The 26212-nt window shown below is 43.5% G+C and overlaps 1 protein-coding gene across 9 annotated transcripts in view; it reads left to right on the forward strand.

Moving 5' to 3' along the window:
• Positions 1 to 26212, forward strand: part of Plcb4 (phospholipase C beta 4) — a 358529-nt gene that overhangs the window by 81477 nt on the left and 250840 nt on the right. For all 9 annotated transcript variants that reach the window (XM_075962284.1, XM_075962287.1, XM_075962283.1 and 6 more), the window contains exon 2: positions 5609 to 5678. The gene's annotated coding sequence lies outside the window, so the exon portion shown is untranslated. The remainder of the gene's footprint in view (positions 1 to 5608; positions 5679 to 26212) is intronic.

The raw sequence follows: 26212 nt of genomic DNA on the forward strand, positions 1-26212 counted from the left end.
GCTGATGAGGGAGGGGGACTTGATTGGGGGAGGGGAGGGAAATGGGAGGCGGTGGCGCGGAAGAGACAGAAATCTTTAATAAATAAATAAATTAAAAAATAAATAAATAAATCTCTTTAAGGAATATAAAAAAATAAAAAAAATCTTTGGACATTTAATAGGAAACATTGCCCTCTTGTATAGTGCTCTAAATATAGATCAGTATGTGTTGTTTTTTAAATGTATATGTGTGTGTGTGTTTATGTGTGCACCCATCCATGAAGGCCAGAAAATAGTGTTGGATCTCCTAGAGTTGGAGTTCTTGTAAACCACCTGACCTGGGTGCTCAAATCAAACTGGGGACTTTGGGAAGAGCAGCAGTTCTTTTCTCTCTCTCTCTCTCTCTCTCTCTCTCTCTCTCTCTCTCTCTCTCTCTCTCTTTTTCTTGCTGATGCTTGGCAGAGCCTGAATATACCTCCAGTGGTACCTTGGGCTTCCAACAGTCCTCTTCCTCTGAGCTCCCCCTCCCTGAACGTGGCTTGTCTGGCCTGTATATGACCTCCATGTTGGTGTAACTCAAACGGTGTGACCTCCTTCTCTCTTTCTTTTCTCCATTTTTCTCTTCTAGTCTCCTCCTGAGATTTATTGCTTCCCTGCCTTAGGGATTTTCTTTTCAACTCTAGTATGAAGGTCTTTGAGCTTTTTTTTTTGAGTCCACTTTTCTTTTATTAATGAAAATAAGAAGCATGATTTGCCCAATAACTCAATCAGATCTTTTGAAGATTCAGTGCCAAATTCTAGAAATATTCCCAGGCTCTCTGTCCTGCAGGAACCCTGTCTGTTTTAGTCCTTACCTTTCTTGTTTGCTGCTCTGGTCTTTCACTGCCTTGGCCCTCTTTTGCAGAATACACCAAACAGAATACACCAAAACTTACTGACTTGAAACAACCATTTCAGGAGTCTGGGTTGACTGGTCTCTGCTGGGTCGGCCTGCCTCATGTGAGACTAACTGGCTTGCATTCTGAATGTTTGAGATGACTCACTGAGCACGAGCGTTTGAGTTCAGTGAGGATGTCCGCTGGAGAGCGTGCAGATTTGCTGTGCTGCCCCTGCCATGTGGATTGTGCTTCTCACATATGAGGGCTAGGTGCTGAGGGGGGCTATTGTCAATGTGTAAAAGCAGAAGTCACCAACATCCTGAAGAATGGCACTGGGGGTAACTGGAGAGATGGCTCAGTGGCTCAGAGCACTGGCAGTCCTTCCAGAGGACCTGGGTTCAATACCCAGCACCCACATGGCAGCTCACAGTTGTCTGTAACTCCAGTTCCAGGGCATCTGATACCAATGCACATAAAATAAAGTTAAATAAATTATTTTTTTTTAAAAGAATGGAACTTGGGCCCGGTGGTGTTGGCACATGCCTTATTTCCAGCACTCAGGAGGCAGAGGGAGGCTGATCTCTGTGAATTCAAGGCCAGCATGATCTACAAGAGCTAGTTCCAGGACTGGAACAGCGAAGGTTACACAGAGAAACCCTGTCTTGAAAAACTCAATAAATAAATGAAGGAAGGAAAGAAGGAAGCAATGGGACTTGGGAGACCTGGAGGACAAGTCCCTTTGTATTCTGTAGGTCAACCCAGCCCTAGGGCCAGGTTTGAGAAGAGTAAAAAGAGTTGCTGTCTGAGCAGGGAGAGTATAATTTGCAACTCGCCCCTCCCTTTGTTGGCACCTACTTTACCATGTCCCTCAGTACCCATTATTCTGGAAACTTCTACTTAAGTGTTAATCACAACTGTTTGTGATCACGATATCTTTCTTCAAATGCTCCCAAGAGATACTCCTTTGTTTTGTCTGGCCCATAGTCATCTGTGGTTCGGAGGGGTGTGAGTGTGTGCTATTGAGGATTTTTTTATTTTGAGGGGCTTCTGGAAGGCATGTGGTTTTAAAGCAGCCATGATCAGTGTTGCTAGAGAAGTGGAGACACAGAATTATTTGCATACTGAGGATTATTTGAAGGAATGCTCACTGCCTGCCTATCCAACTGAGCATTTCCTATACTGGACAAGTGAGCTCCACCTGACTTACCTCTGATTTCTAAGTTTTCTGGAGCCGTTCTCTTCCTGGATTTCCAGTGTCGTTGCCATCATCATCATCACTATTATTGTTATTATTATTATTATTTTCTCTAGTATAACTGTTTCCTCCCTTCCTTCCTCCCTTCCTTCCTTCATTATTTTATTTTTCAAGACGTCGTCTTCTGCTGATTCCCCTATTGATTTTGAATTTGCCATCGTTCTGCTTCAGACTCTCACTGGCTGAAATGGCAGGCCTGCACCACAATGTCAGCCTGTTCTTCTTTTTGCCCAGAGTCCTTCTCTGCCCTTGAGAAAGAAGACTCTTTTCATTTCCTGCTTTGTTCTGTCCGGCAACTTGGAACTGATTTCTCAGCCCTAAGTGCAAATATCACTTCCTGAAGGAATCATAGGTTCTACCTGTCCTCTGCTCCAGGATCTAGAAAACAAAGGATTGTGACTGTCCTCTTCTGGGTTAGGCACACACAAGAATTTGTTATGTATGTCCATTAAACATAGAAGGTAGTTGCCTTGCGAAAGAAAGAATTAATAAAGGTAATACTTAGGTTTAGAGACCATGTCTCTTTTGAGGAACACAAGGGCATAGTTTCTTGGGGCATGCTCTGCCCCTGGTAGAGGTGAGTTGGTGATGTCTTGCCCCAGTGCGCATAGTACATCAAGATTGAGGAAGTGTGATGTTTTGAAATGTAGCAGGGATTTCTGCTTGGAACGTAAGTGGTTGACTAAAAGCCATCATTTTTCCTTTTTTTTTTTTTTTGCTTCTGTCATCCTGTGGCCCCTTGTCTGTACCCTGAGATCTCAGTCATGGCAGAGCTGTTATGACCAGCAGCCCAGAACTGCTCGTTTCATTTCCAATTATTGTCCCATAAAGCCAGTGACTTGTTTAAGTGTGAGCCTAATACTGGCTTGATTATGATTTCAGATGTCATGTGCTTGTCATCCCACTCTTATGAGATGAGCCTAGATGTAAGTTTTGTTTTTCTGTGGCATGCTGTTTGTCTAAGAAGAACATTAGTGGATGAGTCAAAATGGCAGGGGGAACTCAGAAAGATGGAGTAGGAAATAACTTTGGTTCTGTCTTACTCAAAGACGATACTCAGAATTCTTAGGGTTTTTTCAGTACCCAGTTTCAGGCAACCAGATAAAGGGGGGGCAGTGTTGTTCCAGCTTATTTATTGTCATTAAAATAAGTAATTTAGTCACTGTGTATTGTACGTGAGGGACTCGATAAAGAAACTACCGAAATGGCCCCTTCTTGATTGGGGGTGGTGGTGGTGATCAGGTAGTGTGGATTAAGAAAGAGAACAACCAGATGCATCTGGAAGAATCTAGAGCAGAAAGAAAAACAAAGTAGGCTGGGCATGACCAAGGGCTGTCTGCAAGGGAAGAGAGACCCGGGAGAGTAGCAAGAGAATAGCGAGACCAGTAGTATAAGGAGGGCCGTAGCTGAAGGGAAGAAAGCCCTGAGCTGTGGCAGGCCTGGGGTTCCTGGCCGAGAAGGAGGTGAGATGCTAGTGTTGGTGTTGTAATAGGAGTGGCGGGGCTGCATCCCCGGCACCCTGGCCGCCCGGCTAGCTTATGCCCCGAAATAGCAACACACAAATTGTATTCATTTAAACACTGCTTGGCCCATTAACTCTAGCCCTTACAGGCTAATTCTCATATCCCGATCAACCCATCTCTAATAATCTGTGTAGCATCAGTCTTACCGGGAAAGATTCTAGCCTACGTCCATCCTGGGTCGGAGTTTCATCGATTGCATCTGCCTCAGAGAGCAGAGCTATCGCGTCTGCCCGGGAGAGGGGAGCATGGCGTCTCTGAGCTCACTTCCTCTTCCTCCCAGCATTCTGTTCTGTTTACTCCACCCACCTATGTTCTAACCTATCAGGGCAAGCAGTTTCTTTATTTAATTAACCAATGACCTTCCTCCATCATGTTGGAGCTTTCAAACATCTAACAGGTACCTGTGAGCAGGGACTGGGGGAGCCCAGAGGCATGAACAGGGACTGCGGGAGGCCCTGCGTGAACAGGGACTGGGGGAGCCCAGAGGCATGAACAGGGACTGCGGGAGGCCAGAGGCTTGCCTGGACTTTGATATACAACCAAAGGCATATGCCAATGGAGAACCATATGTCCCTTCTGCCAGAGGCAAGGTTAGCAACTCTCTTGCAAATGTGAACCCATTTCAAAAGTTCCTGAGGAATGTTGTCTTTTATTTAACCACCAAAAAAATCCTTCTTCAGTCCAGCTTGACCTGAGGCGAAACTGTCCTTTTTGGACATTGTCACTTCCTGAGACGTAACATGTATGAAATGCTCTGTTGTCTAAGTGGAGGCTGTAAAGTCACTACCAGTTGGCATGTGTTTTCAAATCAGCAGTGCAGAATGAGCATGTGGTGTGGGACCTGAAGGGAGTGATTTGTAGAGGCCAGAATGTGGGCAGAGTGCATAGATAAATGCACGTAGGAAAAGCTGTGCAAGTGAGGCAGGGGAGGCCTTTGTAGGCTGGGAGAGTATTACAGGAGAGTACTAACGTGAGAGTAGCAGAATGCCCTTCTGTACTCCAGTGCAATGAAGGCATAGGGAGTGGAAAGGGAGCCCCAGGTAGAGCGCTATAGAAAGTTCTCTTGGAGACAGGGTACTGGGGACTGAGTGTTGGCATCATATAAAATATGCGATTTGGGTCATCATTTGCTCTGCGGTTGATAAGGTAGTGTTGCTGAGTTAGAGGCCAGAGCTGTCAAAACCATCTGGGATATGCTCTGTGCTCTGCCCCAGAGCGGGGGCAATAGAAGAGGGAGTGAGGAGGGGAGGGGAGGAAGGGAGGGAACGAGAGGGAGAAAAAAATGAATATGAAAATGCCTGGATTCTCAGTAGGAAAAACAGAGAAATGTCTTGAGTATGGGCTAGTTGAGTATAGAGCCTGGAGGTATAAATTAGTGTATAACCACAAGCCACGTGACCAACAGCCCCAGTGGACACAAATTTGAAGCTTTGTTGAGCATTTCTTTAGGCAGCTGCTCTTTGCTAGACAAATGCCTGTTTTTTTTTTTCTGGGTGGGATCAGAGTTTCCGAAGTTTGGTCCCATGATCACTCAGTCCCGTTGCCTTTGCTCCTGTGAGTCAGAAAGCAAGTCCAGGAGCATTGGCTGGAGAAGCTGTTCTCCTACAGCATCTGGGAAATAGAGACAGAGGCAGCGTCACATATTCCTTTTGCTGGCACACCCCCAGCCACCTAGCGACTTGGCTCCATTAGTACCAAGCTGAGGACCAAGCCTTAAACACAAAACCTGTTGGGCAGTGTCCAAGACGTAAGTGAAAGCAGCAGTTTAGCAGAGAACACCAAACCAAATCAAACCAAACCAAAACAGAGGAACCCAATCAAACAGCCAATGTCTGCCTTCAAATACTGCCACCCAGTTCGTCAGTGTATGATTCTATTTGACAATGAGAATGTGTCCCAAAGGCAGCCAGTTTAGATTACCCTGACCATTGCCTTCTGGTCTAACCCTGGTTTCCTTTGCCTGGTTTCTGTAGGAACCTTCCGGCCAGCCTCTCTGTGCATGCTGTCAACCACCTGCAGAGGATTCTCTACCAAGCAGCCTGGGTGAGTCTTTTAAAATCTGTCTGATGATATTGTTCTCCTCTGAACCCGCAGTGGCTTCCTGCCTCGTTCGGAATGTAAGCCAAAGCGCTAACAAGGGTCCTGTGGTCTGGCATGATACCTTCATTGTTGCGTCTGCCTCTGTTACTACCCACCTTGGTGACACCCTGCTGGCTACCCTTGCCAAGTGCTGTCGCTCACTGCCTGCTGTGCCCGTCCCACCCAGGGCCTCTGCACATCCTTTCCTTCATTGGGTCCCTTTCTTTACAATGTCTTTAGATTTATGACCTAACTTTCACTTTCCTGTTTTAACATTACAGTCTTTGAGATTTGTAATTCTGCCTTTAGGACCTCCCGGTATGCAGACCATTTTCTTATGTCTGCTCTCAGTGCCCCCTCCAAGAGGAAGTTCTGTGAGAGCCAGGGAGGTTCATGTCAGCATTGTCACTGTGGCATATAGTGTGGGCAAAGCATGCGGGAAATGTTTGCTGCATGGATGCAGCAGATTCATTTAGCGGCTTCTCTTTGGTTGGACTTGTGAATTCCCTGAGCGCAGTCATCGGCAATTATCTCTATATTCAGATAGCATCTCTGCTCAGTCTATGTTGGTTAGTGAATGGAATCTGAAGTTTGAAATCACAGCCTTTGGATCTATGTAGTTCCAGAAAGTTTTCTTACTAAAAAGGCCGTTCAAGAAATGTTAGAGGAGACATGGTATGTTGCTGTGTGTCCGTAATCCCAGCGTTTAGGAAGTGGAGGCAGGAGGATAAGAAGCTTAAGGTCATCCTAGAGTAGTACATAGCAAGTCTGAGGCCAGTCTGGGTTATAAGAGTCCACGATTAAGAAAAATAAATACATGAAGCAAGTGATAGATCTGGGCCAACCTGAGATACATAATGACAGTGTCTCAGAAGAAAAAAAATTAAGAAAAAATGGAAATAGAAAGAACTGATACCGGGGAAGGAGAGTAGGAGAATAATTCAGTTCAGTTAGCCGAGCTTCCACTGTGAACGCTAGAATCCACACAGCAGTTTGGCATCTCTTTCATCATTATTATTATGATTGTTAATTGGATGCTCTTTCAAAATTTGGACTGTAAGCTTGCAGCTGATGCCTTAGGAGATTATGCTGTCCAGGGTGCAGAAATTGCTGGGCCGACTGTAACTATTCATGGCCAATTAGGGAGCAGCGTTGGCAGGAAAATGGGGGCGGGTGCAGTTGTGCATTGTGGGAGTTCTTGTCGCTGTGGTTCATGTGCCGGGGATTAGCCGGCCGGGCTGCCTTCTGCAGCAGGACGTTGATTTGCCTACCTGAAGGCACTTTTACAAGTGAAAATAATAAGCAACCTTGAGGGATTTAACGTTGTGTGGAGAGGAAAGGGAGAACAAAGTGGAGAAATCACTTTTATTTGCCAGGCCTTGCTTGAGAGGCCTTCAGAAGGCTGCTTTTGTTTAATTTGGTATCAGTTTTCTTTCTTCCCAGGGGACAGCGATGGCTTTTGAAAGAATGCTACAGAAAATCAAGCCGTAGGAGGCAGAAATGAATTTTGGAATGTTTCCAAAGTATAGAATTCCCCAGAGAAGTCGAGTTACTGCACTATAGTCTTGTCACAAAGGGGAGTGTCAATCACACAATATGCCTGCTGTCTCATTCCTGACAGCTGGTGGCCAGTTGTGATGGCTTATACTTTTACATGGAGTTTTTAAAGGATTTCAGATGGAAGGGAAATAACACAAACACACACACACACACACACACACACACACACACACGGGTGTGTGGGATGGGAAGGAGGGAGGGAGGAGGGAGAATGATAGAACAGTCTCTGGATATACCTTTCCTTAATTTTAGATTTTAGGGTTAAACTAATTCTTAAGATGTTTTGAATTTTCCTAGTGCTGAAAATTCTGTGCAGCCCTTGCTGTGACTAGGGATCAGGGGGTTGCAAAGTTTAGTTCAAATGAAATTCAGTCCTGGAGAGCAAGGCTGCATGTTTACACAGCCAGGAGGTCCTAAGTCAAGTGCATGACGCCTGTTAGAGGCTGTTTAAGTTGGCAGCACCTATTCCGCCCTGAAAGCACCGAAGAGTACCGAGTGTGGTATTCTGGAATCAGAGGACACACCAGGCTTTTCAGTTCTTACACACCTTGTGTTGGCACTCATTTCCATCTGTCCCTTTAAACGATGACAGCTCCCTGGAGAACTGGAATAGGGAACTTTGTGTCCGAGGTGGAAGTAGAAGCATTTCTCCGGTGACCTCAGTGATGTGATACACTAAATAGGATTCACTGGACTCATAACGTCTTTCTTTGTGTGTCTCTCATGACATAGCCGGAGTCTGGAAATGAGCTCTTCAACTCAACAAATGCCTTAAAGTATTTATCTCCAAAAAGTAAAAAGGTTTTGGTTTTTCCCCCCTTGATTAGGAAAATACATGGTCATATCCTGTTTTTGTTTTTTAAATGTCTTTTATGCTTTTGATAAGTGCCCTAACTTAAGAACGGTAGGGCTGAACGGTGGCTAGGAGGGAGAAGAGCATACCATGCTCTCGATGACGATCCCTGTGTTGTTCCAAGTCAGCAACCACCTTGGGTGGGTCACAACTGCCTGTAATTCTCCTTCCAAGGGACTCAGTGTCCTTTCTGGCCTCTGCAGATACTGCAATACATGTGTAGGCCTGCTTTGAGACAATATACATACATAATTAAAAATGAAACAAAATAAAATCTTTTAGCAGTCTGGCTGTACATTGTTTCTAAATTCATAGAGGTCCCCGCGGCTGGCTGATAAAGCCATCAGGGGTCTATCCCACTTCATCTCCCCCTTCTTGTCTCGGGTTTGTAGCTACCTCCTGAGGGTGGGTAAAGAAGAGGCTAAAGATAGAACACTCAGAAACCTTGGTCATATTTATATTCAGTACCCATCTTACTTGTTCCTTTTCCCTCCCAACTGTTCTTTTCTCCCTTCGGCCACATACTTTCCCCCTTCAGTATTGTTCATCTCTGCACCACCTACAAGGCAGCAAGCAAGGACCTTTCTCAATATGGAGTCAGCACCAAATGGTAGTGTTTGTAGTAGGAAGACATTAATGCCGGGTCAATTCTAGCAGGGGTGGGTCTTGCATAGTGGTCTAGAGGGTTCCAGTTAAGGCTTTGGAGAAACACCGTATCAACCAGTACATGAAGAATGAATGAGGTCAGTTTTGTATGTGACTAAGAGCTGGGGACTTTGCACAAGAAAATCCACATTGTAGAGGTCAAATTTTATGTTGGAGTTGTATTTCTGAACTTATTACAAATTTTGAGCTTCTGAAATTGAGTTATGACTGTCAAACTATAGTGGGGTGTTTCCATTTACCAGCTTGTATGGTGCCACCTTGTGGTCACTGAGAATGAGGGAGTTCAGTGTTTCTCAGCCCCAACCAGCAGGAAAACCACAATGGTTGGAAGAACTTTGACATGTTGGAGGGGACTCCTGCTGATTCAGAGGAACGTGGAATCATCATTCCAGGTTCGCATCACATGTGACCAGCGTCTGGAGAGTGTCTGAGCAGAAGGTCCTGTCCCATTTGCTGCGGTCGGCAGTAGTTGCAGATGCATAGTACACAACGGGCTGGGAGTCCAGAAGAGAGGGACTGAGGAGTCAGTCTGTGCCAGGCCAGCCAAGACAAATGAGAATATTGAAATTTTAGGATTTATTTATTTGAGCAGACAATTGCACTGCCTGAGGATTTTAGCTGTTTGGTCATTCACCGTTAATTTCTATCATATGTGTTTATGAGCGTAAGGTTTTGTGATGTCACGGTGCTTGTGGGGTAATTTTTGTTGTTTTTGTTTGGAAAGGACCATTAAACATCTTGTAAGAGATAATGAAATCCGTAGTATATCCAGTAAGGAGGTTGGCCTAGATTTGGGCTGTGAGGCTGAGGGGTAATTTGATTGGGATCGAACTTGGAGGTCTGTGGTAAAAACACATTGTAGTGAAATACAGGTTAGACAAAGTTCAACCAATTTCTTTATCTTGGTACGTGAGAGCCCCTGGAAGTGCTGATGCATTTAAAGTCCACGGGGTAACGCTACTCCAAACTTCAATTCTGGAAACAATCCTTCCAGGTGGGCTGAGTGCAGGCTCAGGAACGCGCTCCATTACGTATTGCCATAGTAAGCTGCATAAGGAGCAGTCACAGACCTCAGGGGAAGCAAGCATCTGCGGGGAGTCAGCTGGAGAGCTGACTTAGCGGTGAAGAGTGCATGGTATACCGCTCCTGCAGAAGACTAGAGTTCAGTTTCTGGCACTCACATTAGGCAGCTCAAAACTGCCCTCACCCCTAGCCCGGGGCATCTGATGTCTGTGACTCCCACAGGCACTTACATGCCACATAGACACGCACATAGTTAAAAACAAAAATTAAAAAAAAAAATCACTACAAAAAAATATCTGGGCATGATGGTGCATGTGTTTTAGCTCTCATGAAGCAGAGAGGCAGGAGTTTGAGGCCAGCCTGGTCTACAGAGCAAGTTCCAGGACAACCAGAGCAACACAGAGAAATCCTGTTTCAAAAAAAACCAAAAGCCTACTTGGACTTATTGATTTTATTTTGAGTATGAGTGTTTTGTCTGCATGTATGCATGTTGTATGTATGTCATGTGCCTGCCTATCTGGTGGTGGGGTCGAATCTCCTTGAACTGGAATTACAGGTGCCACCATGTAGGTGCTGAGAATCAAAACTTGGTCATCTGAAAGAGCAATAAATGCTCTTAACTGCTGAACCATCTTTCCAGCTCTGAAAATATTTGAATTTTTTTTTAAAGTGTCCCCATCTTAGATGTTTAGGGGTTGACCTGTGCTTCAGCTGGGCTTAGCTCACATCATCTGACAACTGTCTGCTGACCTCGGCTGGGTTGGCCTGTGTGCCCTGTGACTCGGCTATCTGTTGCTGGTGTAGGATGGCTTTAGCTAGTAAGACTGGAGTGACTTATTTCTGCAGTGTGTGTCCTCATCTTTGAACATTCTAGATCTAACATATTTGCTTATATATGACCCAGGAGCAAGAATGGAGGGGCCCAAGCTTGCTGTGTAAGGACTTCCAAAGCCTTTGCTTGCGTCCTGTTTGCTAACATCCTATTGTTTGAAGGCAAATGTGGCCTGTGACAGAAGATAAGGCCCTTGAAGGCTATACAGCAGAGGGTGCGGATAGGAAAGAAGAAGAATTGAGTTTGTTCTGCAGCCAGATAACCCTAGACCCAGTGTGGGAACTACTGGATGAGGGCACAGTCAACCGAGGCAGGAATGAGATCAGACTATTTTCTCTGCCTCGACCAAAGACTGTACTTTTAATTCTGGTAAGCAGCCTCACAAACAGACATCTGGGCTGGGTCGAGGAAGAAACAGTTTATCTGGTTCTGGAAAGGGGTTCTGTCGTCTTGGTGCGCGATGGACTGGAAGGACTGCGGAGACCATCTTCTTATAGTTGCATCATGTCGGAAGGAAATAAGAAAACAGAGGCACAGAGAAGATAATTGGCCATTGTAATGCCAAACAGTGAGCTGGCAGTAAAGTTGGCTCTCACCCTCACACCCTCTCAAGCCGTTTGGGCTCTAATGACCTCAAAGAAGTTTTGTTGGAGGGTGGAAGGACTAGAAGGAGTTTGCAGTCTCCATGAAAGAGCAAATCTCATTCCCTCTGTAGGGACAGTAATGCAATAGACTTGTAGCGTGGGATGATTAGAGAGTAGCCATGCTGTGTTTGTCTCTGGAAAGCAAACTTGATGAATGGTGGCTGCCCATTTTGTTGTCTCTTTTTCTCTCCTTTCCCTTCCTTTCCCTGCCCTTCTCAAATATCTGCTTCATGAGAAGTCAGCATAGGATTTCCGAGAAGCATCTGGGTTCTAGCTCCTACTTTGCCAAGTAGTATATGAAATTGTAAAGGTATACATAGCCTTCTGAATAGCGGGGCCATAGGCGACTAAGTTAGATGACAATTGAGAGGAACAATTTGAGCTGAATAAGTAAAATTTGGGTAATGAACTTCTATTTACTTAAGCACTATCAAATAAATTAGTTTGCTATAGAAATGCTTTTCAAGTATTATATTTTTAAAATTTTATGTAATAGATAATAATGTGATATACTTAGAATCCCTAAACACACTTTTAGGCACAAAACCAAGACCCTTTTTTATGCTAAGCAAGTGCTCCAGCACCAAGTTTTATCCCTGCCAACATCTTCCTTTTCCCATCTCAGGGTTTGAACTGAGCAATAGCAAAGCCCCGTGCTTGTAAAAAGCCAGGGCGTGAGAGAGTCCATATCATCCAACCACCCTTTGCTTAGGGCAGCTTGAGTGTGTGAGGTCACTTGCAGACTCATGACTTACCTTGTGCGGTTTTGTTCTCAGAATGTTTATGCTTCTTGCTGATTAGTTTTCTGCTGTATTTTTGGGCTATTTTAGCACAGTTTTGCTCATTAGATCTCTTCCATGTCTCTTTCCTGCTCCCAAGCTTCCTTGTCCTCTGGCACCTGGATAGGTCTGGTGGGTGTGAGCACTGGTGAAACTGGAGTGGAGGAAAAGCCAGGGTATCTGTTTCTCTCTTCTGCGTGCATGAGGAATAGCTATGTTACTGCATGGTCCACCCTCACCTCCTGGAAGCCTGTGCTGTTGTCATCAGGCTGCTTCAGTTCCTGGGTTCTGACATTACACCCCATTATCAAACCCACTCCTCTCTCCCTCTGTCCTCATTGCTAGGTACTGTACCCAGAGCAAATGTGTTCGGCCTTTGAGCTGCACTGGTAGCCTGGAAGTTGTATTTTTATTTTTTTATTATGTTTATATTTCAACAACATTTTTCTCCCTGTGCTAATTTGCTTCTTGCAGCCTTCTGTGAGGATGCTATCCAACGACTTAGTTTATTTTATTGGTCAAAATGATGGCAATGTCATCAAATGATTGAGAATGACAGTTTAAGATTCTGGGCTCCTGTTCTAGCGATACCACTCATGGCTTGTGTGATTCAACATGTTTCTTAATCTTTGTGGGAATTACTTTTTCACCTGAACAGTGAATGCATCTGTGCTGTCTCAGTTTGGGTTTCCTGGGATATGGACGCTAAGCTAGAAATTACAGAACAGAAGTTTATTCTGGAGTGCTTGAGATATCCGGCCTGTGGGAGGAAGGGCAGACTCAGGGTGGAGCTCAGGGAGAAGCTGAGCTGAGATTTGGGCTTTGCAGAAGGCAGCTCCAAAGCAGGTGAGGGTGTTCTTCACTGACCTTAACTGTTAAAGGTATTCACCAAGGGGAACAACCAAGGGCTTTGTCTCAAGAGGCTTTGATTCTTCTGTCTGCCTCTCTCAAGCAGCTTGGGAGTCACCGTTTGGTCCTGAGGTAGATGGAGTCCGTTCACTAGACAGATCCCAGTGACTATATCGCTATTCCCTAAGATTCTTAAGGTTATATTAGCATTGAATTTGCTACAGATCCTTCCAGTGCCCTTCATTTCTTTCAACTCTTGTTATGTAACCTGGGTGCTAACTGCATCCTTGCCTCATTTCTTAGACTTCTGACTTCCGGAAGGGCCGAGATTTCTGTTTTATGACCAGCCAGAGGTCTTGCCAGGTTAAGTGACCTGCTTCAGGTTGCTCATTCAATAACTGACTGAGAAATCCTCCCGTAGGGCCCAGCAGCCTCACCGCGAGCCAGACTTTCTAACTAGACATTCGAACGGCTTAAACGGCAGTAGGGGAAACCTCCTGAAAATATCTCCAGCAAAGTTGTAGGTGTTGTTTTGGTAGAAACATTTCCTCTGTTGCCATAAAAATCTTCCCCCAAATGGCTTTGTGAGAGCAAAGCTGTGCGGGCTCCGCTGCTGTTTGTGAAGGGAGCCTTATGGCTCAGCCACAACACAAACCATTTGTTCTGCTGGCCGGGTTGGCAAAGTGATTTGATTTCTGGATTCCCCAGAGAGGGAAAAGGGATCTAAACACATAAGTTTCTTCGTAATTAGATGTTTAAAGAAGAGCCAAGAGGAAGAGTTGAAAACGGGAGCCCAGGTACATTTTTCATTCCGCGAATGCCGCTGGGGTGGATGGGTGTGTGCATGGGGTAGAATTCACTCAGCACTCCTCCGTCCTCCTGCGTCCAGCTCTCTGTTCTTCACCAGGAATGAGCAGGAAAATCAGCTACAGCCCCTCTAGCAAAGTGATGTCTGAGTAGGTGCTCTTCCTTTGTTTTGGAGACTGGAGAAAAGCCGGCCGCCGCTATGTCGTGTCTAGAAAAAGGCAATGTCTCTTTTTCTGTGGGGGACAAGCTTTTTCAGGGTAGCTAAAGATGCTGATGGAAGGCTCTGGGAGCATAAGGTCAAGGGTTAACTTCTAAGAGCCTATTCTAAGGAACCCAATTTCTGTGATGAATTAGGGTTGACTCTGGTTGTTCTCAGTAGCCAAATACAAAGTCAGGGTTGCTTGACGATGAAAGTCCATGGTAAGGAAATCTGGAGTAAAAGCACACCATGATTTTGTAGTGTTGTCTAGAGTCCAGGTCCCCATTCCTCTGCCCTATCTTCTTGAATGCAGATTCCATTCCTTTCCTGGCAAACTGACCACTTGGGCGACTTTGCCTTAAAACAGCTATTAGGCTGTTTTTCCTGTGGCCGGGTTAAGGGAATCGTGTTTGAAGCTCCTAGCATGGTGAGTATTAATCTGGAAGGGCTCATCAGTAGGAAGAGAAAGTATTGTGAATTATTCGTCGGTGGGGGAAAACATAGCCTTTTATCAAATCTTTGGATGTGCCCCATGGTTCTTGTGGCCTTGTTTGGATCACGGACCACATCTAAGGTCAACTGTGGGTTGATAGATGTTTCTGCTGATTTGGGTCAGTCACAGGATGTAGCTTGTCTGGTTGTAGCTGTGTGCCGGCTGGTCTGGGATGGGGTGATTTTTCTCCATGCAATGTCTCCTTGTCTAATAGGCCAGCCTAGGTTTTCATGGTGATTGCATAGTTTGAGGAAAAGGTCAAAGCTCAGAATGAACATAGCTTAATTTTGAGTGGGATTCTTGTTAGTGTTCTACATTCTACAGGACCAAGAAGGGCAATGTCAGTTGTAAGTCCTAAACTAGGAAAGAACATTTTAAGCCCCTCAACACGTTTGTTCATAGAATGACTTCTTTTGTCTTACCCTGCTAAATTGTTTCATTTATACATACCTTGTAATGTCAGGATATGCTTATAAAATTTTACAGTTATGATAGCCATCAGACAGATTTTTTTTTTTTTGATACAGGGTTTCTCTGTAGCTTTGGAATCTGTCCTGGAACTAGCTCTTGTAGACTAGGCTGGCCTCAAACTCCCAGAGATCCACCTGCCTCTGCCTCCTGAATGCTGGGTTTAAAAGCGTGCGCCACCACCACCCAACCAGAAAGATTTTTTGTAGATTTTTCTTGTGTCTTCAGTTATCTCCCATAGATTCAAGAAGTCATGTAAAGGGTACCTGTCGCCATTACTCAGAAAGCTAACATCAGCAATGGCATTAGCTATATACTGCATGTAGTTCTCAACAGCCCCAAGAGGATGATGCATTTTGGCGGGGTGGGTGGGGGGGGGGTTTGAGACAGGGTTTCTCTGTAGCTTTGAAGACTGGACCACTTTCTCTGTAGACCAGGCTGGACTTGATCTCACAGAGATCAGCCTGCCTCTACCTCCTGATCGCTGGGGTTAAAGGCATGCACTACCACCACCTGGCTGATGATGATGTATTTATAATGCCATTCTTAGATGATGGAGTTAAGTCACAAAAAAATTGTGATATGCAGATGTTTGAGAGGTTTGCATTCAAACAACAAGTTCTGTAGTAAGGAGGGGCCACTTATTCCCAACTGCTCAGCCCTGAAATAAGCACACAGAAACCTTATTATTTAAATCACTGCTTGGCCCTTAGGTTTAGCTTCTTATTGGCTGATTTAACCCATTTCTATTAATCTGTGTATCGCCACGTGGCTGTGGCTTACCTGCTAACGTTCCGTTTGGCTCTGGAGGCGGGGCTTCACAGCTTCTCTCTGACTCCACCTCCTTTCTCCCAGCATTCAGCTTAGTTTTCCCTTATAGCTATGCTATAGGCCCAAAGCACTTTCTTTACTTATCAATGGTAATCACAGCATACAGAGGGAAATCCCACATCAAAGCTCTGCTATCCTGTCTCACACTCATGCTGAAGAACTCCTTTTGGTGTGGGTACAGGTCATATAACGTATGTAGGAAATAAAAGGCTAATTTGACAGACTTGAGAGTGGAGGAAACAATGGTTTAGACTTTAGAAATTTACTTTGAATTCCTTTCACATAAATTGCCCTGACAATTTACAGAGCTGTTCCTTGCAGGTACATGGGATATCCAAAAGCAATTAGGCCATATTATCTTGTTTTTAACAGGATTACTGGGCTCTGATATCTTGAAGGTTACAGTCGCAATCAGCATTAATTTTAGTATTGACCATTGTTCTCTATGTTAACTTCAGGGTCCTTTGTCTTTTCTGCTTTCAGGAGCTCCTAGATGAGTTCTAGGGAAGTGATAAGTAATGGGACTAGGTGATCAAGTTGCTTATTGAGTAGGATTAGCCCACAGTGAGTGGACATGGCTTTGGTTGAACCGCTCAGGTCCCTGGTCCATGTAACCACACAATGTTGCCCTCTGTCCTTCATTATTTTATTCAAAATGACCATTAAATGTAGTGGGGTGAACAAGGCACAAAGCATTAATCTGAGGTGATTTTTTTCGTCATGTGTTTCATACACAAATAGAGGAATTTTTTTAGAAATTAACTATGAAGAAAAATCACATGAAGAAAATGACAAAGAGAAGATACAGATACAGTTTTGTATCGTATATTCAAGCCAGTTTTTAAATATTCTTCATGTATAATAGTTTTAATTTAAATTTGCCGTGGTAAAATTCATGAAAACAGCATCCATTGGTTTGACAAAATACCTGAGAGTAATAAACTTACATAAGGGAAGGCTTGTTTCAGCTTATGGTTTGACTGTGTCCAGAGTTAGTTGGCATCTTGTTTTGAAAATGAGTAATGGTAGAATATCGTGTGTGGTGAAGAGGAGACTCATGTAATAATGGCCAGGCAACTGATGGATGGAGGGAGAGTGTAGGCATAATATTCTGTCTCACCTTCCAGCTCCCAAATAACTACACAGAGATTTATTAATTGTAAATGTTTGACCAATAACCTAGGCTTGTTACTAACTAGCTCATACAACTTAAATTAACCCATGTTTCTTATTTCTTATCTAAGTTCTACCATATGGCTCGGTACCTTTCCTTAACATGGCATACTCGTCTTGCTTCTCCCCATGTCTCCTGGTGACTCTGCCCTTCTTCATTCCCGAGCTCTCCCCCTGTCCTGCCTAACCTCTTCCTGCCTTGCTTTTGCCCATTTAACTCTTTATTAAACCAATGCGAGCAACATATCTTCATAGTGTACAGAAAGATTGTTCCACAAGAGGAGAGAACACAGAGATGTGAGGAGAGCTTAGTGAGGACAGGGACAAGATATGTTCTTCCAGGACAAACCTCCACGATTTCTTCTCCCAACAAGGCCTCACTTTCTATGAATAACCTATGCAAATATGAACTAATTGATGGCAATCCATTGATGGGGTAAGCAACTTTAGGATCTAGTCACCTCTTAATTGCACCAGTAGTTGGAGAATAAACCTTGAACACAAGAGCCTTAGGGTAGTATCTTGTATGGAATTCACAAAAACGTCAAGTGGGTAAGGAATGGTGGGCCCCCTTCCCTTCATTGCTTCTGGTGATTGAAAATAGCCGCTTAACATCTTTTATTACCCGGCAAGCCTTCCAGTGAAGGGATTAGGACACCAACCCAGCCCCCAAAACTTTGACCTACAATAAGTACTGCTTGCAAGATGTGCTGGGGTAAAGGCGGCACAGAACTTGTGGGACTGAACCAATGACTGCTCTAAATTGAGGCCCATGCTACGAGAGGTAACCCATGTCAGAGACTGCCAGGAGGGCTGAAACCATAGTCTGGCTAGCCCAGAGACCAAAGATATTACCAAACATGATTGACAAAAAAGTCAGTGAAATGATTCTTAATGATACTCTGCTGTACTCGGAGACCAGAGCCTAGCATAATCATTCCCAGAGAAGCTTCGTCCAGCAGCTGATGGGAGCAGGTGCAGAGACCCACAGACAAACATTAGACATAGCTCAGGGAGTCCTGCAGAAGAGGGCAAGGAAGGGCTGTAGGAGCTAGAGGCATCATGACCCTACAATAAAATAGCCCACAGAATCAACTACCCTGGACCCACAGGGGCTCCCAGAGTCACAGCTGGCAATCATCATCTGTATTGGCTTGTCTTAGGTCCTCTGCATATATGTTATGGTTGTGAAGCTTGGTGTTTCTATGGGACTCCAACAGTGGGAGCAGAGGCTGTCTCTGATTCTTTTGCCTGCTTCTGGGGCTCTTTCCCTCCTACTACATTGCCTTGTCCAACCTTAGTAAAAGGGGATGTGTCTAGTCTTATTGTGAATTGATGTGCCAAGTTTGGTCAATATCCCTGGGAGGTCTGCCCTTCCCTGATGGGAATGGAAGAGGAGTGGATCTAGGGAAGAGGGGATGTAGGAGGGTGGGGCTGGGAGGAGAGGAGGAAGGGAAAACCATGGTCGGGATGCAATATATGAGAGAAGAATTAAATAAATAAATAAGAAAGAAAGAAAGAAAGAAAGAAAGAAAGAAAGAAAGAAAGGATGAAAGAAAGAAAGTAGGACCTTAACCATGATGGCGAAGCTCCTGCCACTGAGCTTCATCCTTAGCCTGTAGCAATTTTGAATCTTAGTAAGGGAAGTAATGAACTATAGTGTGGGATTCAGGATAATGCCTTTGACTTCTTCCTGGTTGGAGGGTTGCAATGCGTCCTTTATATCATTATTTTATTAAATTAAACAGGAAAGGGTTTTCTTCGCATGTGCACCCAACCTATGAAGAAGCCCATTATCCTTGTGTTCCAATCATAGACCAAGGGCTGTGTTAGGAGGTAATTAACTACTCTCCGGTGTATTTATAAAATGTTAGCAATTTTGTAGGTGATATTCATTCCCATGGAATTCTTGTTACATGACATACGTCTTTATCTCCAGTGAGATAGAGGGATCCTATGTGACAAAGCAAGTCACAACGCTGCACTTCAGCTGCACCCTATGGGAATCCTTAACGTACTTTCCATGGGACAGCCATTCAGAGTAAATTTTTTTTTTTATTTTCAAATCTCCTTTTTAATTATTTGTATAAGGCGCAGCACACCATAGTTTCCCAGGCTTATGTAAGACTCTTTTTTTTTTTAAATTTTTTTTTATTGATAAAAGGAGAATAAAGAAAAGAAAAAAAAATTTCCACCTCCTCCCAGCCTCCCATTTCCCTCCCCCTCCTCCCACTCTTCTCCCCCTCCTCCCACTCTTCTCCCCTTCCCCCCACTCCTCTCCCCCTCCCTCTCCAGTCCAAAGAGCAGTCAGGGTTCCCTGCCCTGTGGTAAGTCCTAGGTCCTCCCCCCTCCGTCCATATCTAGGAAGGTGAACATCCAGACTGGCTAGGCTCCCACCAAGCCAGCACATTGCGTAGGATCAAAACCGCGTGCCATTGTCCTTGGCATCTCATCAGCCCTCATTGTTCGCCATGTTCCGAGAGTCCAGAAAAACAGAGTAAATTTTAATTCTGCTCTCAGTCAATGTTTCCCATTGCTTATTAACCACAAGTAAATGCATTCAAATAAGAAGCCGTGTGGCTTGTGTTGAAAAAAAAAAATTGAAAGCAAAGTTGTGTTGTTTAATGTGAATTAGATGTTGCTGTGTCAAAACCCGGAGTTAGAATGGAGAGAGTGGGGGAGGGAGGGAACATGATGGGGGTTTTGAAACTATTTGATGTCATCAAATCAGAGTGACTCGTCCACCTGTAAGGGGTTTCTGGGCTCTCCACACTGAATCTGTCAACTACCTTACAGTGTTTGCATATATGGTGTTTGTGGTTAACACAGGATTATCCTAAACTGACGATGCTGAAAAGGTAAACTGTGCCTTTTCATGTATCAGTTTAAGATAAATGCTGTGATTTAGCATGTTTTCCTGTGAAAACATGATGGGAAGGAGTTTCCTGTTAGTGTCCAGGTTTCAGTAAGAACAGACTTGAATGCAATTAGACTCATCCTTGTGAACAGTGAATTGATCCTCATTTGAAGGTTTTACTGATTGATCATATAATTTCCCTAGATAGAAAGAGTGTGTGTGTGTGTGTGTGTGTGTGTATGTGTGTGTGTGTGTGTGTGATTTTGTTGTTTTTTTGTAACAGGGTCTCATATGTCCTATGCTTGCCTCAAACACCCTAAGTAGCCAAGGATGATCTTGAACTTTTGATCTTCTCGTCTCCAGATCCTGAATGCTAAGATCATAGGCAAATGCTACCTCACCTGGTTAATACATTGATGGATATATTTATATGCTAAGCAAACACTACCAACTAAGCTACATTCCCAACCCCTGATTATGTTTTTATGGAATTCTTTATATTATGCAAATCATCGAATTACTATGATTAATATGAGTTTATATTAAGATGATTCTATAGAGAGCAAGTCATCTATCCCTGCAGATTCTAGAAATGGAGCGCTCTCAGCTTGACAGAGTATTAACACATGAAAGACGGTGAATAAAACTGACTTCATTCTTGCTCAGTGCTCCTATTTCCAAGATAAGGTTATAGATAGATGCTCAATATCACTATTTTATGTTATAGCTGTAAGCAGGTGTGAGATGTTAAATATGACTTGCATGTCAGGTAAAATGAGTTCCACCATCTTTTTAGTATGCTGATGGACATCAGGAAGCTTTTGATATGACTTAGACCTGCCAAGTAGCTCATGGTTAGGAAGAGAAAGTGGCCATATTCCAAGAAGATATGTTGACTGTGTATACATACTAAAGTGATCACAGGCTCCATATCCCAAGGGGCTGCTGCCCCACTGTATCCTGGAAGTGAGGAATACTGGTTATATCATCATTTGGTGATACATTCCACACCACTTTGTTGGCAGTTTTCATTTATTGCCTTTTGAGTGCCAGTAAGGGATTATGGCCACGTCAGTTCTCTTAACAACTTTGCTGCGGTTTATTTAGATGTGGCTTATAGTGTCTGCTATGCAAGGGCTACGTTTTGGATCAGAGCTAGTTGACAATGTGTCCTGCTTTGGACATGAGGTAGCAGCTGTTTTAAGCAGTGAGATCATCGAGGGCACAGGCATAGTCTGTTTATTCTTTAGTGTACACTGGTGCGTGGTACAGTGCCAGCACACAGTGGACATGGAAAATTCACATTGAACAAATTATGCAACTGATGTTTTGGAGAATTTTTTTTTTAAAAGAGAAAAACAGAATCGGTGAACTAGGGAGATAACTCGGCAGTTAAGAGGATATACTACTCTTGCAGAGGAAGCAAGTTCAGTTTCCAACGTCTGTATCAGATAGACTGTAACTACAGCTCCAGGAGGGTTGGTTGCCTTTGGCCTCCTCAGACACGTGAGCTCATATGTACATACCTACACATGCATACATGTGCATATACATAATTTCAAAAATAATAAAAATAGAAACCATTTCAGCTCTTAGAAGTAAGAATTAGCATAGAGAAGTATTATCATGGAATTAGTAAAAAATTTCTTTTACCTTTTATTATTTGTGTATACGTATATGTGCATATCTGCACATATGTATGCAAGACAACCTGAGGGAGCTGGTTCCCTTTGTCCACCATATGGGTTCTAGAAATTGAATTCAGGTCATGTATGATTTGCTTGCAGGCTTAGTGGCAAATACCTTAGCCACTGAACCATCTTATCATTCCAGGCTGATTTCTTATAATAACATTTTGTTTATTGAAAAAATAATATTGTAGTCTGTTTTCAAGACTACGATGGAGATATCTTCTGGGTTTTTCCCCCTTTTGTCTGTGTGGGAGGAGAAGTCTTCGAGGTTTGCAGTATAGAGAGGAGCTGTGTGAATGACAGCTTGGTTCCACTCTTTAGGTGTTGACGATTAGAGCATACTAGGAACTCAGATTCTTGCTCTCGGGAATTCACTAATATGGCAGCTTTCAGTAGTGGCCTTTTTTCAGATGGTTTGCTGGAGAGAGAGGCCTCTGAGCTTCCTCCCAGCACCAGTGCAGGTCTACGTTGGTATGTGATTAAACACTTGAGTCAGAAAGACAACTGTTATCTTCCTATTGCATACTGTGGCTATGTGTCAGCTCATGGGAATACATGCATATTAACTTTAATATTAATTTTTTTCTGAGATATGTCTTATTAGCTGGGTATAATGAGGGAGCCTATAACCTTAGCATTTAGGAGGCAGAGACAGAAAAATCATAATAAATTCCAGGGAAACTTGGTCTACACAATGAGAATCTGTTTCTTAAAAAAATTCATATTTTTATTTGAAAAGTCTTAAAATTTTAGGCAGATTATTATCGGCAACTTACAAATAAGGAAGCAAGTTGTTAACTTTTACAGTCACTCCAAAGTGATATAAACAGCTAGCACTCCAGCAGCTAGAGCTTGAAGCTGGACCTATTTAATTTGATAGCTCAGGTTCTTTTTATAGGTTCCTGGATTTTCTTATGATTGTTTTCTATGTTTAGCAGTTATCTTAAGTGGTCCATAGTTTGACCAAGAGTTCTAGTTTTGCAGGAAAGTCGTGTTCAGTGGTAGACTCAAGGTTGAGACATTGGCTAGCATGTTTGGACTTGCCGGAGAAGCAGTGGTGGAAGACTACACTGTTGGGTATCTGATGCCCAGGTTGCAGTTCCTGGTCCATTATCTGTGTCCTCTAAGGGATTATTAGAAATGTAGGGCTTTAGCTTTAACCAGGAGGCCGCCAGTCATAATGCACACTCTTAACAATGTCCTCCAGTGATTTGTGTGCAGCTTGCAGATGGAGATGCTCTTGTTTAAATGGCTGAGATTACAAGATACCACCATGGATGCCTATGTAGTTGAGCTGATTCGTGGATATAGTGTGCCACAGCATAGGCCTGAGTGGCAGGGAATTGTCCCAGTTTAGAGAGCATTTACTGTATACTCATTAGTTTACTGTGTACTTTTTATAGAGTTTCTTAGTAGTCTTTCTAGTGATCATTTGAAATAGATAGCTTTTGTCTCTGTTGTAGAAATGAGAACATTGAACCGCAGAAAGATCCTATCTTGTTGAAAGTTAAATCTCTTTGATTCCAACCAAGGTTGGTATGATTCAAGTTCAATGCTCATAACTTACACATTGGTGCTATGGGCTTATCTTTAAGCTGTGAGCTGTTGATTGCCAGTATGTGACAGGCAATATGAAAATTTGACTTCCAACACAAAGCATTGCCAATCTAAAAGTCACGTTCTAGTAGACAAACTTTATCTTTATGATTCCATTGAAGAAATAAAAATCAACTCCAGCCTTCTGAATAGCACCCAGCATTGCTTCTGTTGAGCATTGCATGCTTTTCTTGAAGTGCAGTAAAGGGTTTAGGTGGAAGCTAGGAAACTAAGGACACTGGCTGCTCTTACAGAGGACCCGAATTCAGTTCCCAGCACTCCTGCCTGTCACATGACTCATAACTTCCTATAACTCTAGTTCCAGGGGAATCTGACACCCTCTTCTGGCTTCCAAGGGCACCTGCACACACATATAAACACGTAAATAAAGATGAAAATAAATGTATTAAAATTAGCAAGGTAATCTCTAATCCCAGCACTCAGGCAGCAGAGGCAGGTGAAACTCTCTCTGGGCTTGAGGCCAGCCTGATCTGTGGAGGGAATACAGTGAAACCTTGTCTTGAACCCCTGTTCCCCCAAAACACCCTAGGTAAGAGAATTTAGGAAGAATTTTTATTGTCTCATAGTCTCTGTTCTTTAATGCTAATGATTTTCCTCCCTTTACTGATAATTATTAGTAAAATAGAATTAGTAATCATTGGTAGAATTTAGTAATACTGCTCTCTAGTGATGCAATGAGATGTTTAGATCATTGAGCATGAAGAATTAGAGTGACACGGGTGGTAATATCATCTCAGATACTGATATGCTTGATTATTCCTTGGCATGCTTGTTTTTCCTTATGTAAAGCAGTTCTGTTTCATGGTCATTAGGTAGATGGCCCAGGTAGACCAGTTGGCTGTGCTTATTAGACTGGCTTTGCCATGCTGTACAATAATGTCCTCTGATAATTTATCCTTTTGTTCCGGCCCCACTGAGCTGACTTTGAGTATATTGGATGTCATTTTTACAATTGATCCTTGCAAAGTCGAAGGGATCAAGGGCACCATTAAATTCCTGTTTCGTTTTTAATCTATAAACAGCTGGGAGCTAGGGAAAAGTAATGTGATTATTAATATGTTTCCAATGTTTTTGCATTTGAGATGAGAGGAAAAGAGAAGTAGAGAAGGCAGAGATGTGATTGTTTTTTGAAAGATTTTATTTATTATGTTACAATAAACAAATATCCTTTTGCTTTCTTGAGTTTCCTAGTCATGAGATCCATGGACACCACATTAGATGTACTATTTAGAACTACTGGGGCCAAACATGCTATGTGCATATAACCAAGAGAACAGGGCAGCGTGGTATTCACTCTAGAAACAGAGTCTCATTTGTGCTCACAGATCCTGTCATGTTTGTAGTAACCCTGGTTTATCTTATGGAAGTGGAGTATCAAGGAATTTAAGCCCTCCAAATCAATTCACTGTTTAAAAGCCTAAGGGATGTATTGTCCCTAGGGGGAAAATGAAAAAAATGATTGTACTGTTACTTTCCACACCACTCTATAAACAGCTGTTGTTTCTGTGTCATGCCTGATGCTCCAGCCTTTAGAGTGGTGTACCGCCGGAGGCTACAGGTAGCCCTAGAGGGGCTGAGGAAGCCTGATTTGAACCATTTGTCAATTTCTTTGGCAGAATCATCCCCGCCACAGCCAGCTTAAGTGACTAGTTACTGGTTTGATATCACCAAGCTTGGAGCTGGGAGAGCTGCTGAAAGTTATTGTCTCTAGGCTGTGCCAGCTGCTCAGCATCAGAAAGCAGAAGTAAGTTGTTACCAAAGGAGGCCTAAGGAAGCCAATTAGGAGTGGAGGAGTGGGCGTGGTCACAGACCGGCGCTTCCAGCACTTCAGAGGCAGAGGCTAGAAGAGGCTGAGAGTTTAAGGTCACCCTTAGCTACAGTGTGAGTTTGACACTAGCCTGTATAGGAAACAAGAAAATGAACATGGGGGAGGTTTTGGTTTTTGTGAAGAGATTCTCTGTGAAGGTATCTAGTTTTTTCCCGAAACTCTGAAGATAAGCAGGGTTTAAAAAAAATTAACTATGTGAAGGAAGTGGCTTAAATCCTGAGATTAAGCCTCTGAGAAATAGCTGTCAAATTGGTTATACGCAGAGAAATCAGAATCACTCTCTCAGCTGGGCATAGTGTCACACTCTTTAATCCCAATACCCCAGTACCCAGGAGGCTGGAGGCAAGCGAGGCTGATCTCAGTGAATTTGAAACCAGATCTACAGAGAGAGTTTCAGAACAGCCAGGCCTAAATATTTGAAACCCTGTCTATAGAAATCCCTCTCTTTGGATCCCAACAGTAGAGGTTTTGCAAGGTCAACAGCAAGGCAGAGAGAGTTCTTGGTTGTAACAAAGAGGTTGAGGTCCGGGTCAACAAAGCGACTCCCATCTTGATGCTATTTCCAAATTATTCACCAGCCTCTTTTCTAGTTCTGTTTTTCCTGTGATATTTTTTATATTGTGTTTTTAGTTTTCAGGATTTTTTTGTGGTAGAAATTGTTATAAATGTGAACAGCAATATGAAATCCTTCATTTACAGAATTTATTAGCTTTAGAGAATATTTATTGATGCCAAGATAGGAGATGAAGAGAGCGCTGTGCTCCCACACTTCCCTTTTTTCCAATCGCTTGATTGTGTTCCTCATTTTTCATATTGGCAAGATGAGCAGTGCTTTTATTATGCTCAGAATACCATAGATCTTAGGCTTCCGGTTCATATTTAAATACATTATGTTGCAAAGACCAGAACAAAAGAAAATACAAACAAGGCGAGCAAGAAAATGCAGCAATAGGGTGAAGAACCCCATGACTGCTGGAAACTAGGAGGGGACAACTCACTTATTATATGGGAACCCGGGACCTGACCACCTAAGCAGGGAGAGATAGGAGCAGCTGGAACCCAAAACACAGTCAGGGAGAGGGGGAAATCGTTACTCTGACACCTTCTGTGGCCTAAACATCCTAAGTGAACTCAAGTACTTCCACAAGGAGTTTGAGCACTGTGCGGGCCCGTATCCAGTCTAATGGCACTCAGCTGTACCTTAGCAATACAGAGAGACCGTATGTGAATTCCTCTCTATGGAGCTGGCTGCCCCCAGAAAGCAGGCCGGAGCATGGCTCAGTATTACAGAGCACTGCAGCACATGCTGAACGGACACCCCATGCTTC

The sequence above is a fragment of the Microtus pennsylvanicus genome, chromosome 2 (genome assembly GCF_037038515.1).
Source record: "Microtus pennsylvanicus isolate mMicPen1 chromosome 2, mMicPen1.hap1, whole genome shotgun sequence".
NCBI classification, from domain to species: domain Eukaryota; kingdom Metazoa; phylum Chordata; class Mammalia; order Rodentia; family Cricetidae; genus Microtus; species Microtus pennsylvanicus.